Here is an 18,413-nt window from a genome sequence, read left to right on the forward strand (position 1 = left end):
TATGGCTATGAAGCACCATCCTATAGCACTGTGAAAAACTGGTACAACGAATTCAATCGTGGCCGGCGCTCGCTCAAAGACGAATTCCGTGAAGGTCGTCCAAAAACAGCCGTTGTGCCAGAAAACATCGATGCCGTACGTGAACTGATAATGCAAGACCGTCATGTAACATACCTTCAGATAGAGGCATGCCTATGCATTTCTCCCACCAGCATACATTCGATATTGCATGAACACCTGGCCGTAAAAAAGGTTTGTTCTCGTTGGATCCCGCACAATTTGACAATCGCTCAAAAAAAGGCTCGTGTGGATTGGTGTAAAGAAATGCTGAAAAAATACGATCGCGGTGCTTCAAAAGACGTTTATAAAATCGTTACAGGTGACGAATCATGGATCTATGCGTATGAGCCCGAAACAAAACAGCTATCGACCGTGTGGGTCTTCCAAGACCAACCAAATCCAACGAAAGTTGTTCGTGGAAGAAGCACTTCGAAGTAAATGGTCGCCTGTTTCTTCGGCAAAACTGATCATGTGGCGACTGTTTTGCTTGAACAACGTAGGACGGTCAATTCTGAGTGGGACACAATCATTTGTTTGCCTGAATTCTTCGGAGAAATTCGAAAAACGAACAAGAGAAGACGAATCATTGTGTACCATGACAGTGCGAGCTCTCACACATCGGCTCAAACCAGCGCCTTTTTGACCGGCCAAAACGTCGAATTGATGGGTCATCCGCCGTACACCCCTGACTTGGCACCCAATGACTTCTTTTTATTCCCACACATCAAGAAAATAATGCGTGGTCAACGATTTTCGTCGCCAGAAGTCGCTGTTGAAGCATTAAAAAACGAGGTTTTGGAGGTGTCTCAATCGGAGTGGAAAAAGTGCTTCGAAAATTGGTTTGAGCGCATGCAAAAGTGTATAAAACAATAAAACCATTTTCGTTGATAAATATTCCTATTTTCATGATTAGGCCAGAATTATATATAGCAGCCCTCGTAACCAAATAATAACCAAACAAACACTAGACATACAAACGTTATGTTGAAATAAAATTTTAATTTTATCTGATTTTTTCACTTTTCAATACAAAAATCAGCCTCCAATGAAGGCATGTGGATAAAGTTGAGGATTAATAGTGACCTCAGACAGTTACACTTCTCTTCTAAAAATTTCCTATAAACCGATTGTGAGGTTATCAGTGCCTATGGATGATTTTTTAACAAAAATTTACATAAATCAGTCTGCGAGGTATCTTGCTAAAATTCAGAGAACATTTTTCCTGTTGATAATGTGCTCTGCTTCTAAAAGGTGTAGAATCAAATTAGTTTTTATTCAAAATTTGTGGAATAAAAATTAGATGCCGATGCTGGGATTAAAGATTAAAAATCTAGATTAATTTATTTTCAATCCTATATTTTTTTATGCATTATATGTATAATAGTTAAAAAAAACTCAAAATAACTTTATTACATTATTACAAATCCATAAACCTGCAATATGTTTCAATCCTCTTTTCTGTCCTACAGATTTTAAAAAACGACTGGCGGAAATCGATATATTTACACAACAAAGTCAAAAGCAGTGGAATGAAAAAATTATGGATATTGCAAAGCAAATAAATGATGGCACCAAAGTGAGTAGCAAATCATCTTTTTATATGTGTTTATTATATTTTTATGTACTACAAACATTTACATACAGACATACAAGTAATAGCGCCGAGTGGGACTCAGACAGATTTTAAATAAAACTAAAGTGCACAACTTGCAAGTGCCATTATCCTATTTAAATATTAAAATAATACCGAAAATGTCAAGGGTGTTTGAATCAAGTCTGGATATTTTAAATTTTTTGTCAAATATATAACATTGCAGAGTGCAATAGTTTTTGCGCTAAAACAGATGATAATGTTTACAATAGTCCTTTTTGCTTGAGCGATGCTAGCCATAACAGTAATACCAAAAATTAAAAATGCATCGTAATAGCAAAAATCGGAAAATGTAAAACACGTGAAAAACTAAAGTCACAGCCGAAATCAATTTGTTTGCGGATTTTCAAACAATGCATAAACTAACGAGCGCGTATCGCAGGAAAAACGAAAATACATAAGAGTCAGTCGGAATTAATGCGCAAGCTTTTAAATTGAATTTTTTCGAGCAATGCTTTAGTTGCATATACTTGTACATTCATATGTACAGTTATAAATAGTTTTGTTACGATTGCCTGGCGCTTGCCGGCTTTAAACCAAACAAAGGCATTTTTAATTGAAATGTAATCACCGTGTGAATAAATATTGTTATGACATTCACTCACATAACCCGCCCGCTGCTCGATATTAACACACCCGCGACATGATATCGCATTTATGACTAGCTGCAGCATGCAATAAATGTATGTATGTATGTATGTATGTATGTGCATATGCCTGTATTTCCAGCGCATTAATTTTTAAATTAAATATTGGAAAAGTTCGCTGCTTTTTTGTTTCAAATATTGGCCCGGACTTTTGATGGCAAATGTCAACAGCGCATTTTTGTTTTTGTTGATTTTGCCACCGAACATGTTGCAACAGCTGTTTATGTCAATAATTACAATTGTGCTATGAATGCGTTTCATATTAATTGAATATGCAGTCGAACTGTAACGCGTACGCCGGTATTTAACATGGTCAGCCTTTAAATCATAATTTTGCTGAATTGCTAAAATTTCGCTTGAAATGAGTATTCCGAGTTTGGCTGTGATTATATAAGTGCATATGCATACTTAACCCTTTATAACTCAACTAAGTAAAAACGGAAAAACTGTATCGTTTCTAATAGATTTCGGATAGTTTTATAGTTTAAACAATTTTTTTTTTGGGTAAAAAACAACAAAAAAGGGTATGTGACAGATATGTCACGTTATGTAACAACGCCTCTAAGCTAATTAGATAATAATATTTGTATTTCGTGAATGAACTAGGAGGAACATGTTGGGCTGGGCCCTTATGCTTTTTAGATTGTATCTCCGCTTCAATTCCTCTTCGTTTCATAGGGGACTTTGTACCCAATTTGCACAACACCGTGGCAACTTCTAAACGAAAATCAGCAGATGACAACTGATTGCCCTCTAATTTTTTTTTTATGAGCTCTTTTGTATAAGAGCCAAACATTAGACATTGCAAGGTCTAAAAAGTGATAGTATTCTACGCTGTGACCACGGCTCTTTTTTGAAATATCCTTATCTGTTGGCAGTTTACAGTCAGGTATCCTATTTCGTCGTATTGTTCCTAAACTAAGAATTCCTTCCTTGGTCAAGTATTCTATAAGTTACAACGACGTGAAATAGTTGTCGAAATAAAGTTTATAGTTTTGGTTCTTTGGAATATTTCTGGCCAGTCTCATGACAACATTTGAAGCAACACCTAAATCTGGTTCTCCGGGTTTCAAAATATTTTCTGTTCCAGATTCCACTTCAAAACTATACGCGAATCCGTTAGTGTCGCAAAGTACAATTATTTTAAATCCCCATTTTTTCGGCTTTTTACGGTTATATCGTTTTAGGTTATGTCGAGCTTTGGTGGAGCAAATTTGCTCATCTACACATAGCTGACTTTGTAGCGGAATTTTTTTGCAAGTTTCGTTTAGTTTTGCCAATATTGGTCGAATTTTAAAAAGTCTATCAGCTTGGAGATTATCACGACAAAGCATCTTAGAATTGTCATTAACGTGAATACATTGTCTCAATTTTTCAAACTTATTCGCTGCCATTGTTTCCTTTATGAAAGGTGTACTGATTTCGTTATTCCAATGTTTCGTCACTCTCGAGTGGTGCACCAAAGACATCATGTATGTTATCGCAATAAATTGTTGAACGTCGATTACGGATACATGGAAACTATTGTTGGGATTCTTTGCTTGTTTGTTTGTTGCGCAATATCTTTGATTAATTCAAGAGGAAATATTTTTAGGAAAAACTGTATGGGTGTTTCCAAATCCAAAAAAACAGTAGGCAGTTCCTCCTTTCCAGTGAAACGTATTTGATGTTCGTTTAGTTCAATATTTCTTTTCTTCCAGACTACATTCATTTTTGGTTTAGGGCGATGTGACGATCCTTTCTGACTGGCATTTGTAGGCATGGCTGATTCCTCTAAGCGAACGTCAATATCTTCCCTTTCGTTTTCCAAAAGAGCGTCATTTTGCTCACAATCGAGTTCAAAGTCTGAACTTATATCGCCCTCAGGATCAATATCGGGATCTGTAACGCTATTATCGTCAGTTTCGAACCCATTTTCACTACTCTTACAATTCATCAACTCTTCAAGAATTTTATCAGCAGATAAGTTACGAGACGCCATTCTGGTGAAGTATATAAGAAATCAACACAAACAAATTTTTAGTGACCCTCTTTACTCAATGTTACAGAAATGGTACAAACCTAAACTTCACTATATATTGTATTAGTGAACATTTTTCGTATTATCTTATAGAAATTAAACATAATAGTGAACTTACCTGGACTTTTCCACTAAATATTTTATTAAAACACTGAAAATTTTCTTATTTTTATCTTTTCGGTAATAGCAAGCACGGGCATTCACTAACTTTACCACAGCGAAAAAGAAAATACCGTTTAATAAGTGATGCCAATACATAAAAAACCAGAGAATTTTAAAATTGAAAAATACGGAGTGTGACAGTGCTGCTACATCATACTAAAAAGGGAAAAATTAATTTTCCTATGTTTTGTACCCTCTAAAAGGGTTTGTAACATATCTGTCACATGATGCTATAAAGGGTTAAAGGGGAAATGAGTTAGATGGTATAAAAATCTGTTTTTTCGCAAAAATTATTTGTAAAACTATTAAGAATTGAAAATTCCAGTCTTTTCATTGTTGTAAGCCATTAAAGCCAGTAGCTATCTTTCAGGCCGCGAGTAAGCGACGGTTTCAAATGCGTTTTTTTTGAACCACTTTATTGTACATTCGTACAGGTAAATTTGAAAAGTTTTCAACCAATCACTCTGAACATTAAAAGTTACATGGCATACACTCGCAACATATTGCTAAAATGTATTTTTCTCCTACTTGAGCAGAAAATAATAAGACTTTGTTCATAGTTTTAACATTAACGACAGTCGTTAAAGTCCTAACTAAGAGTTGTGGGCCCATAGTTTCGACCTCTTGTTACGAGTAGCCTCGCGAAAACCACGCATAATGGTTAAATGGTATTCCTTGTTGACAAGTTTGCCGGTCGGAAGAAATTTGGAGTGGATCACACCTCAATAATCGAGGAAAACTGTCAACATAACCTTGATTTTTGACCTGCTTTGAAGTGGTTTTTCGGCTTCTTCTCACCTTTGCCAGGATATTCGGCCAATTGATTATCTGTTTCCGCGTCGTAACCATAGATCCAAGACTCATCGCCAGGAATAATACGTTTCATGACAATCCGATAGTGTGAAAATATTATTTCACAGACGTTAACGCGAAGCTGTTTTTCGAAAAAATTGAATGATTTTGGAACCAATTCTGCATTCACTTTTCTTCGGCCCAAATTATGTTTTAAAATGGTTTTCACTGATTCGTCCGATATTCCAATGACGACAGTATGATCTCGATAATATTGTATCTCTTAATCTCGATTTTCAAGCACCAATTCATTTATTTTATTGACGAGTTGATCATCGGTTGATGGTATTGGCCAGGGCGGACGTGGTTTGTCGCCAAATCGATCTCGACACTCCTTGCTTAATTTGTACCAATCCAAAACGAAACACGTGAACACTGAACATTACTCATTATTTTGATGTGTCATTTGGCACAGATATCACTGAAAGTAATACCAGTCTAGAAAAAAAAAATTTCAACAATTGGGTTTTCGCCCGAAATTTAAATTAAAAAGTCTTACTATACAAGTATTTGCCTACAGTATTATGTCAACAGTAGAAGACAAAACTATTCACGAAAAAACAACTTTCTCTTATCACTTAAAAATTTTAATTTAATTAGACACTTTAAATGAGATAAAGTATGAATACATCAAAGGGGTATTCAATTTTTAATTTCAAAAAGATATAGTTACATATATATAGATATAGTAAAAGTATTTTGTGTCACCACACACACACTACATCCTCTTTGGCATACTATTTATTAAATTCTCTATAATATTTGGACTTCTAGGAACGCGCTCTTACAATTCATTCACAGACTTTGGGGTTTCGTTTTCGGCAAACTTTTTCCTATTTATAATGTTTCAAAAGTGTTTAATGGGGCTTAAATGATTAGACACTGGGTGTTAAGCAATTTGATCCCACTATCTCAAAACCACGATTTGGAAATTTGGGGTATGTTTCGGATCGTTATGCTGCATGAAAATATCTGCTTGTCTACGTTCGAGTGCGATTGTATCCATATTTGGAAGATATGGATCGTCCAGAGTATCAATATAAGCTGTGTCACGCATTAAATCATCGCTCCGACGAAGTATATCCAGCTAATTTCCCCGAAAAGATCCTCAAACCAACAGTGAACCACCTTTGAAATTCGTTATTTGGTACATATACACCAAGTCTATTTATCAATCCATGTCGATGAGAGCCCATCTGATCTTATTCGATTAATTTTGGTTTTATCGATGGTGAAATGTTCATATTATTTGGCGAATTATGTATAAACGAGCCTTACGTTGGTAATTACCTTAAAACGGTTTTTCACCATCGCTCTAGCCTTGAGCTAGTCAGCTATCTTAATGCTGTCTTTTCGATCAATGAATGCCTGGCAATTCGTATAATAGTTGGAAGCAATTTAATCGGGTGGTGCTGGTATTTTGTTTCTTTTTTTCATCAAATTTTAAGAACCAAATTTAAGAAACAATTTTTTTTATTTCTCTCAGCATTTCCTTCAAAAGAGAATTAACAGATTTCCAAGTATTTTGAATAATTATTTATTTATTGTGAAATGCGCCATTAGCATTTGTTAGGGAGGGCATTAAAGAGGAGAAAATGGGTCAGGGCATGAGAACTCTTACCTCTGGGTGAAATCATATATTTCAAGGACTACTTGACCAACTTAAACCAATTTTGGCACATAAAATTATATTGACATTGTTTTCTTATGGTTTGGCGAAATCCGAATACGACCACGGCTGCTTTTTAAATACTTCTAATATTTATATCATAATTATTGAAATCGAACTATAACTAATCAATTTCGTCAGTTACCGTATATGTGGATGCTAATGGCTGACTTTTTAGCGTAAATGGTTCAATCGCTAAGACTGATAATAATTAGCTAATAAAACTGAAAAAATGTTCTTTTGCTAATAATGTGTCCTTATGCCAAAAATGAGTAAAATCGGTATTCATAAAAATCCATTCCCGTTTCCATTCGGTTCTCTAAATGTACGACAACTGAACTCTCTTCTTCTACTGAGTTCCAAATCACCACTTGAGAACTTGGACTTTAGACAAACAACATTTGTCAAAGTTTAAAAGCATTGGAAGTCAGTGAGGCAAAAGGAACTTGTGATATAATTTTTTTAACTAATGCATGTCTAAATGGGGAATGTCAATAGTACCTCGGCGAAAAAAAATTAATTGCATTGCCCCACTCTTTTCAAAAATTCTGTTTTTTCGTCGACATCGCATTTCTTCGTACTTTTGCATTGGGCAATAATCTATGAAAATTTTCGTGAAGATAACTAGTGAAATAAAAAGGTTTCCCATTCTAGGACTTCATGCCGATCGTTAAGCTTATATGACAGCGATAAGTTATAGTGGTCCAATATCGGTTGTAACAAATTAATAGCTTATTGGGGAGAAAATTTCGTGAACTACATTTCAGACGGATATCTCAAAAATTGAGGTACTAGTTCGCGAATATGTAAACAGATGGACGGATAAACTGAAAATTGGACATGGCTAAATCGTGTCAGCTCGTTATGCTGATCATTAATATAAACATATGTGTATGTATATACATTATACGATCTTCTACGTTTTTTTCTGGGTGTTACAATCTTCGTGTCAAACTTATTCCCTCCGGCAAACTTGGTGTTTTAATCTAAGGACTTACATATATACAAGTACATATTTAAATCAATTAAAACTCGCTTAAATTCTCGATTGCTGTTTCTAGTATCATTTTTAAACTCAAAAGAACAAGCAAGCTTCTGAGCTCCTTGCGACGCGGTACTGTCAGCTGTCTGGTATGCGACGGCACAAAAATGCAGCCGACATCCTGTCCGAGTTCAAAAGCAGACGTACACAAGGTCATACACAAGGCGCTGATATGTATATATGTATGTGTGTGTGTGCTTACATAGCTGTCTTATAGTTTTTGCACTTATTTGCACTTGCGCGACTAGACGCTGAAATGTAGACTATTTTTGGATAGCCTTTTGGTGGAGTCAGAACAAATGGTATTTTACACTGTTATGTCTTTTTTTAAATACTGGCGTGGCTTTGTTTTTCACTTTTCATTGAATCATATAATACATACATTTGTACATATGTGTGCACTCTGCAACGGTAAAGTGTACATCTGTGGCAACTTCACGGTCACACATGTGTGGCACATATGGACTATATTGAGGCAATATCGGCTTTTGTGAATGTGTGTGTGTGCGCATTTTAGTGTCCGTCCATTGAGCGGCAGCATTTAGTGCGCGAGTGAAAAAACGCTGGTAGAAACAAAAACAAAAATAAAATTTAATGAAAAGTGCAAGAAATTCATTAACATTGACGGGGCACAGCGCTAACGCGGACGCGTAATGGCAAAGGAATGTCGCGAGTTTACGCAGAAAACAGTTTTGTAAAATTGAATGAAGCCAACTGCAACACTTTATATGAAACAACTAAACTCTGTCGCTTTTAAATAAAACCAAATCACTTCTTCTTGCGTTCGAATTTCAGTTTCAAGCGAAAAATCTTTTTTCTTCAATTTAATTGAAAGTATTTTGCTGCGGCTGGGAAAATACTTGCTGCTAGCATTTGGCAGCCGAGCAGTTGGGCATCGGTGGAGTGAAGAAAGTGATTGGAGTGAAGAACCTGCATGTGGCATGCTTGTCAGCTCGCAAACGAGACGCGACAATTTGTTAAGCGATTATGTTTCTGCCTGTGTGCTGGTGTAGGTTTGTCGAAATGTCTGTCCCGCCAAGTGATTATTGAAGTACTTAGCTCTTAATGTTGCTTTGAATATCTGCGTTGACTATTGTTGTTGTTGTTGCTGTTCGGTTTAAACGACTGTAAATTATCCACTTCACTAAGTTTTTCCCAACTCATTTTTGTCGCTCTCTCAAAACTCATCTTTCGCCATTGGCATTTAAATGTTTGCACTTGTTGCAATGCTGGTGTTGCATGCCGCATGCAATTGTAGTGTTTAGAACGATTGAGCGTGTTGCAGCAGCTTCAAGAATGTAGCAGATAAGTTAAAAAAAAAATTACCGAGAAATGTCAATCATGTCAAAAATGAGTGAGTGCTACAAAGTGTAATAGCCTGGTGATTACGGCGGATTTTAGTTAACATGTAAATATATATGTAGCTAAGTACGTTTTTTAATTCTCATATCACAGCGCCTGCATTGAAAACAAATAAGTGATTTAAATCATCGATGGTTGTGGGTTCGTTGTAATTTATGAAGAGGCAACCAGCCCCTTTTTGGGCATAAAACCTACAGAGATCTAGGCACTTAGAACTTTATGTTTTGGGCAAGGATTCACAGAGAGTTTGTAGTACTGTAAAGATCTTACAAATGTTTCTGAAATCAAATATGTATTTCTGTCCATTAGCAATTTCCCATCAAAAGCATTCTTAATAATGTCTTAATAATTCGTACCAAGTCTATCAATCGCTCTAAAGGAAATAGTCTGACGGCGCACGACCGATACGCCCAATTGACTGGCCCATTTCGAGAGATAACACGTTCACCAAACTTGGTTTTCAATAAATCGATTGTGACATTCGCCATCCTATGAAATCACATATTATCCAAGTCCATATAATTCTATTCGGACCAAAAATATTCGGTTATCATTGAGCGGAAGCGATTCCCATTAGCAGTAAAGTGCCGGTATTGGTCATCACGGAGGAAGCACGACCCAATGACGCCGCCGGCCCATAAATCGCACCGAACCGTAATTTTTGCGGTAAGCAATGGTGACTCATGAAGTACGTGTGGATTGGTGCCTGACCAATAACGCATATTGCTTATTGACGAAGCCATTAAGCCAGAAATGAGCCTCAAGCCCGAAACGTGATTTTTCGATCGTAATCCGTTTAATTTTCAGTGTTGCTCAGCCCAATTCACGGATATACGACAATTCTGGTGGTCAAACGGCTTCAGTTCCTAAGTTAATTTGAGCTTGTTGGGATGTAAGCGAAGATTTTTTCACGAAATTTGTCATAAAAGAACGATACGCTAGCGGCAGCAATATTCTCGACACAATGGAGACTTCTTTGTCTCACTGGCCCTGAAACATTTTGTGCCTGCGGATTCAAATTTTTTCACTAGACGCTCAATTGTTGATCTGACAGGACGGTTGGACGTAGCGCTCTTAAAGTTGAGGCCACTGACTCCGAATTTCGGTAGTAAATTTTAATCATTTCGACTCGTTGTTGGATTGTATATCTTTCCACGATGAAATGGCGAACCTTATTGAAGAGAAATGTCAAAAAAGTAGGAAAAATATGGCTTCATTTGCTGTATCTATTGGTTTACTTTTGTAGCGTCCCTATGGAAAAACCCGTTATTTGCTTTCATTACAATTAAAAGCGATTATTAGAATTGACTATTTAGAGAAATCTAGCGTTAAGAAAAAAGTTAAGTTCCCTCAAATGGTTATCGGGTTATGACTTTAATAAGGTACAGTTCAATGCAAATGTTATTTATTTCTAATAATCATTAGCAGTACTTCAAATTCATTTTAATATGGTAGTACTGTAAAGATCTTACAAATTAAGAAGAATATCGATAATAATACTCAATTCCGAAATATTATACTTTCAACACACCCTTGTATTATTTTTTCGCAGATTGAGCATAATTTTTCCATTTGGTCTACGTCCTTTTGGATTTTGAAAATGTCATTGCGTGCAACACTCACTGCAGCTCGACTGATTGTGTCTGGATTCTGCTCGTTACAGACTTTCTCAGCTCCTTATAACTAATTTTATTGTCTTGCACATTGAATGATATGAATGTAATCACCATCGACTGGCCGCTTAATTATAGTTTAGACTTCAAAAAATATTCTTAAACACATACACATACATATATGTATGTACATAAGTATGCCTATGTGTAAATATATGTATATGTACATATGTGTATAGTACATGAAATACACACAAGCACGATTAGACGGGTTTTATTTATTTATTTCTCATATAATTACTGCTTTAACTTGCGCTCTATTTTTTCTGTTTTTCTTGTTTTTCTATAATGTTTGTATGCCGTAAAGTTAATGACGAGAATGCCGACATTTAGTATGCCATACATTTCCGGTAGCTGACACACGGTTTCTGTTATTGTTTCTAGCAACATTTATGGCCTTTTCCTCTTCTAAAGAAATAGCATTAACCTGCGCTTGCGTGCAGCATCCAGTCGTATATAAATATATGGTATATACTATATATATGTATATATATGTGTGTATATGTATGCATTCTTTATATGCACCTTTTATTGCAGCACTGACTCTCATGCCTGAACTGCTGAACCCTTGTTTACTTAACAAATGCGCAGGCGTTGCTGCTGCGCTTGGGACAAGCCTCTTTACATGTAAAGGCAATCACACTTGCAGATAATTTTTTGTTAAAATGTTGCCTTAGTTTACAGAATTCACATAAGTATCTATTTCCATATAAATATGTAGATATACCATATGAATATACATACATATATGTATGTACATTATGAAGAGCCAAATCTAACCTATCGTGGTCTTGGGTCTAAAGCTCTTTAAAAAAAATCGACTGCCGTCGGATTTTTTTTTTTCAATCAAAAATTTGTCTACTTAGAATCTTTGAAAAACAAGAAAAAATGTTAACTTCGGCTACACCGAAGCTATATACCCTTCACAGGTGCATTTCTTTTAGTAACTATGTGTTCAGTTTGTATGGAAGCTATATGCTATAGTAATCCGATCTGAACAATTTTTTTGGAGATTAGATTGTTACATTAAGCAGTAATTTGTGTCAAATTAAGTCAATATAATGTTTGGAAAGAGGAATCGGTTTTTTTTTTATGTAATTTATGGAAGTGTCCTTCAGCACCACGGTTACGGCTGCTTGAATGGCTGGAATGTAATAAAAAAAACAAACTTTTTCTTCATGTTGTTAGACACCACGTAAGATGGTTATTACTGAGATTACAACAGCGCGCCAGTCGTTTCTCCTTTTCGTTATTTGGTGCTAATTCGAAATACCAAGTACAGCCAGGTCCTTCTCCACCTGATCTCTCCAACGGAGAGGGGAGACGTTTGGTATCAAACGGCTCGGAGGTGTCCTTCCTGACGGAGTTTTTGGTGTTGCTCGACGTCAGTTTACACAGCGGTATTAGTTTTGGGGGGACTCCAAATTCAGACATCGCGGCATAAAGGCAGCTCCTTTTCGTGCTGTCAAAAGCAGCTTTGAAACCGGCGAAGAGGCGGTGCGTGTCGATTTTCTTTTCACAGGTCTTTACCAAGATTTGATGGATGGTGAATGTCTGGTCAGTTGTTGATTTCCCAGGTCTAAAGCCACACTAATAAGGTCCAATCAGTTTCTTGACGGTGGGTTTTTATCGTTCACACAATACGCTCGATAGAACCTTATGTACGATGTTGAGGAGGCTTATCCCACGGTAGTTGGCGCAGATTGTGGGGTCTCCTTTTTTATGGATTGGCAGAGCACACTTAAATTCCAATCGTCGGGCATGCTTTCGTCCGACCATATTCTACAAAGAAGCTGATGCATGCTCCTTATCAATTCTTCGCCGCCGTGGTTGTATAACTCGGCCGGCAATCCATCGGCCTCCGCCGTTTTGTTCTACTTCTTCATGGTCGGGCAGTCGAGTTCACCACATTTTGGTGTTAAGCTTTCTCTGCCATTCAGCAGGCTGGAGAAATTTACCCTCCGTATTTATAGTATGCTCTGGACACCAGTCACTGGATAACCCTCTTCAACTCTCCGTGTCTAGTCCATCCCGCACTGTCTGTTGTGATTGCAACATATCAACGTCGAACCTTCCTTGTGTTTACGTGCGTTTCTTTACTGTACAGAGGCGAGTGTTTACCTTCGCTGGAAAAAAATAGCGTTCCGAGTCTATGCTGGGACCTCTGAACGTATGCACGTCTGAAACACTGGAAACGTGTCTTCCGTCGGAGACAGCCAGGTAACTTGATGAATGTTCCTATGCTGGAATATAGTACATCAGATATCCATTATTCGGGCCCTGGCAACGTAGACCAGCTTAACCAATTTGGATATGTTTTATCATGGCGTCTGAATTTATCCACCGGTCTCTCTCCCACGAAGTCTCTCTCCCACCACGAATTAAAGTTAATGGCACACAGAAAACTTTCCTCACTTACGTGAACTTTTACACATGGCTTCATATTTTAGTGAAAACAAATTTTTTTAACCTGTTGTTTATATAAGAGACTTTGAATGCTCACCGACACCTCTTAAAGAGAAGCTACACAATTTCCTAGCAGAGATATTATTTTCTTTGCAGATCCCATTGCCTAGACTTGTACTAACTGTCTCAACTTAAAGTCAGCAGGGAACTATGTATAAACCACATGCAACACTTGCTCAAATAGTTGTTTTCGTATGAATTAATATATAAGTATATAATCATTTAAGTGGCTTCCTCATACTTACATATGTATATATGTACGTATATATTTCTATATGTTTGTGTATAAATTCTGTAATGCGGCAGCACCTTGTCAATTGTGATTATCCTGTGAGAAACTGTGAAAATTATATAAATTTCTAGCCGTGATTAAAGATCATCTTCAGCAGTTATGTAAGTTGTGCGCAATCGTGTGTATGCTTACATAAGCAGACTTGAGTGTAATTATTAGGGGATGAGCACTTTAAACGCTTGCCAATACTTGAGGTTAAAGGCATCGTCATGGCTTCGTGTGTGTGTGTGCTTGTCTACCTCAGCGCAGATTAGAAAATTCCCACACGTCCAAGCCGGAAAAATCATAATTTGTGCGGCTCGTTACATAAACAGCGCCTACTTTTACTTTGAAACCTGTCCATCAAATTGGAACAGTGTTTTACACACACAAACACAGCGCACATACACAACGGTTGGTTTGTTCTTTGTGTGTATGTATTTGTGTACATGCCACGACCTTGTTGCAATTATATTTCCTTACTTTGTGTTTTCTTTGCTTTATTATTATTGTTATTAGTATTTTTCCTTTTTGCTGCCGCAAATCAAAGACAGAACGCCGACAATTAGTGTTTAATTTTTCACATACATACATACATAGATTCATAAATATACATGTTATACAGAGCTGAGTGGTTAAAGCCTGTCTCGTTCTCGTAAAATATGAAAATTACCTAAAATACACGAATTAAAATTCGGTGTTAATTATATACTAGTTGTATCTAAGATATATGTATGCGCAGGAAGTGCTAGAAATTTTAAGAACTAAAAGTGCACCCTAAAATGTATAAATTTTTTTTATAGAACTGTTTGTTTGGTCTTGTTAACTAAAAAATACAAAAATCAAAATTAAAGACTTCTGTGAGACCACACAGTTAGAAAGGGTCATATACTTATGTAAATCTCTCCACCTCTGCTCTCTTTTTTTTAAGTTTCTCTGTTTATTCTTTAAGCATGGAACCTCGAAATTATATCAAATGAAGCATAAAATCTCCTTCCAACACTATATCGCACAATGTGATTAATAGCACTGGAAATATACGACTGCATCGTCATCTATTGACAAAATGCGAAAATACTCTTTCGACTATCCAATATATTGTTTTAATACATGTCGTCTTAAGGGAAAATTGAACTGATTGAATTGTTTTTTTATTTTTGGATGAGGTTATGTATGATCATGTAGATATGTGATAGCTTGATAATGATCGAGTAAAGTATTCAAAAGAAATATTTATTATTGAGTAAAATAGTCTGGGAAATATATTTGAAAAGCATCAGACCACGAATTTGTCTCCATATGTCCCTTTCTCCTTTACTGCAATAGAACCTGACAAAACACACTCCGACTTGTTGATAACTTTTTTGGTAATATGGACCTTTATGATCGACTTTAATGATCATTCAATAAATAAAATTTAGAAGTACCCTTTTCTGAAGACCGTCCCTAGTGTGGCAGCTTAAAAATGGCGACTGTGCCAATTATTTTAAAATTTTAGAACTATAAATATTGAGGTTATATTTATATCTCTAGTTATTCCTCCACTACTGTTGTAATACCGTGGATGACAGCTAAAAATCCCTACAATGACTTATGGCCGCTAATAATAGCGTGGTTTTTCAAAAAAAATATTTTTAACAAAAATAACCGAATTTTATTGTCATCTGTCATCCGACAGAAACGGTCCTGTTTTTTAAAATCGTTAACTTCAGATATAGTGGATCTAGCAATATATTTTGCCTTTTTGAAAACCAAGAGCTCAGATGATTCGACATTCTGGAGTCGATATTTCCATGTCAGGCTAATATTAAATAGGTGGAGAGTCTTCTTCTGGAACACTCAATCGGAAATATCAAAAACTCTAAGAGGTGTACCAATAATTAAATTCGTTGGATTTGGCTCGTCTTGGGAGACCCACATGGCCGATTGTTGTTTTGTTTCGGGCTCATACGCATAGATCCATGATTTGTCACCTGTGACGATCTTATAAACGTCTTTTGAAGCACCGCGATCGTATTTTTTCAGCATTTCTTTACACCAATCCACACGAGCCTTTTTTTGGGCGATTGTCAAATTGTGCGGGATCCAACGAGAACAAACCTTTTTTACGGCCAGGTGTTCATGCAATATCGAATGTATGCTGGTGGGAGAAATGCATAGGCATGCTTCTATCTGAAGGTATGTTACATGACGGTCTTGCATTATCAGCTCACGTACGGCATCGATGGCACAACGGCTGTTATTGGACGACCTTCACGGAATTCGTCTTTGAGCGAGCGTCGGCCACGATTGAATTCGTTGTACCAGTTTTTCACAGTGCTATAGGATGGTGCTTCATAGCCATATAAAGATTTTAGTTCATCGATGCACTCTTGTCGTGATAATCCACGTCGAAAGTTGTGAAAAATGATCGCACGAAAATGTTCACGAGTTAATTCCATTTTTTGGCGAAGATGAATTTTTTAATTCCCTGTAAATAAAACAATTCACGATTAAATGACAAAACGTTTTGAGTGATGTTATGCTAAAAAATGTCAAACTTTCCAATGGAAATGTCAGATTGCACCTGGCAACACTCAGAGTTGCCTAGTCCAGAAATATATATAGCAGCCTATGTAGTGCGGTTTGTCAAAAGATGGCGTAACTTGATTATTATGCCACTCTTCCAATATTCGAAATATGCTACAGTCCTTGCGGGCTTACTGAGCACAGCATTTGTCAATAATTTGAAGGGCAGACAATAATACCTTACCTAGGAGTTCTTTTCAAATTTATGCTGAACATGCTCTAACTGAAGAAACGTGCTCAAAATGGATTGCATAATTTAAAATTGGTGATTTGTGAAGAGACGTCCTGGAAGGGCAAACAAATTTTAAGATGAGGAATGGAAATATGATTCCATGAGGATTGTTGCCATACACAAGAAAAATTCGCACAATATTTCGGAGTTACTTAAGCAGACTTTTCAAAATTGTAGAAACAGTCGGATAGATTCAAAATCAAGGAAATTTGTTACCACATAAACCGAAGCCAAGACGTTGAAAGTCAGAACTCCATGTCAGAATTGTTGCTTGAAACTTACAAAACGAAGTCGTTTTTTGCATCCGATTGTGACTGTAAAAACTGGATCTATTACGAGCTTCTAAAACCAGGTGAAATCATAAATAGTGATGGTGACTCATCAGCGACTCATCAAATTGAACGAGCGACTGCCGAAAAACATCCGGCACGAGGAAATAATTTTCGATCATGAAAATCTTCAGCTTCATGTTGCAAGACCAGTTAAAAAATATTTTGAAAGCAGAGCCTGGGAAGTTTTGCCTCATTGCTTTATAGTCGATACGAAATTCTCTGAAGGGAAAACGGTTCGCATCAGAACAGGGCAGCTAAAATTGTCTTGTTTATGTTTAGTCTCCAAACCGGCGCAGTTCCTTCGAGATGGTTTTCACAAATTTCCAATAAGATGGGAAAATTATATATTTTCACTGTTGACTGTTTTCAATACTATGATAAATATTCTCCTCTGATAAATGTTCAAATTTTTAAATGAAAATATCGATGATATGGACCCATAAATAAAGAAGGGATGTTCAATAACTGCATACCTAACTCAAAGAGCTATGTACATATAGACGTCATATATAAAATATAAAATTCCTTAAAAAACAAGGAACATCCGCTGACAAATAGTTTTATACGCACACCGAGTTAAACCTCTGGATATCAGGTTCGTTAAGCAACCTCGCGTATCCCTTAATAGACTTCGGTAGGAGAAAACCATTTTACAAAAAGCGAAGTTGTTGAAATAGTTAGAATATTACGATATAATTAAAGTTAGAAGTTAAAAGTATTCACGCACTACAGGTGCGCCAATTCTCATGGTTTACTAGAATGATTGGACTATAAAACCTATTGCTAAATAGCAAGCTGGTGAAAGCGATATTTTATGTATTCATATATGTTCCCGTTCGCACCTGTTTTAGGTAAGAAATGAAAATAATTTCCCTGCTAAACATAAGTAAACAATTTGTCTGAAAATAATAAACTTGCAAACATGACAATTATTTCGTAATTTACATGATCGCTGTGCACGCCGGGGCAACCCATAGACCCAGTGGCTCCCACAGTGAACTGATTCACACACTTTGTTGTGTGTGGCAACGATGAAATTGATTTCCCGCAAAGAAAGTTATACAAGATCGAGGCAGCGAGTGAGCTTAAACATGCGCTTAAAAGCATTTGCCTTGCATGCACCATATACATAACTAAAAGCAAAAGGTAAAAGTAAACAAAAACACTATAAGTCAACTGTAAGTCATCTTGCAACAATAAGTGGCATAAGTAAGTGGAACGAAATACTGGTAAGCGCAGAAGCAGGTTGCTGTGTCAGACGAATGAGCGGGCACTTACCGACACAAATAGCTAAGCAAATTTTAAAGGGCATACCGAAAAAGAAAAACAAAAAAGTAACAATAATAAAATGCATAATCACAGTGTAATTGTTGGCAACTATTTTAATGAGTTGTGAAAATGAAATC

At 36.5% G+C, this 18,413-nt stretch overlaps 1 protein-coding gene across 2 annotated transcripts in view; it reads left to right on the forward strand.

Annotated features, from left to right (window-relative positions):
• The window catches only part of LOC105233925 (irregular chiasm C-roughest protein), a 322,958-nt gene that overhangs the window by 191,181 nt on the left and 113,364 nt on the right, over window positions 1-18,413 (forward strand). For both annotated transcript variants that reach the window (XM_049456253.1, XM_049456252.1), the window contains exon 3: window positions 1,530-1,636. The gene's annotated coding sequence lies outside the window, so the exon portion shown is untranslated. The remainder of the gene's footprint in view (window positions 1-1,529; window positions 1,637-18,413) is intronic.

The sequence above is a fragment of the Bactrocera dorsalis genome, chromosome 4, assembly GCF_023373825.1.
Source record: "Bactrocera dorsalis isolate Fly_Bdor chromosome 4, ASM2337382v1, whole genome shotgun sequence".
Lineage (NCBI taxonomy): Eukaryota > Metazoa > Arthropoda > Insecta > Diptera > Tephritidae > Bactrocera > Bactrocera dorsalis.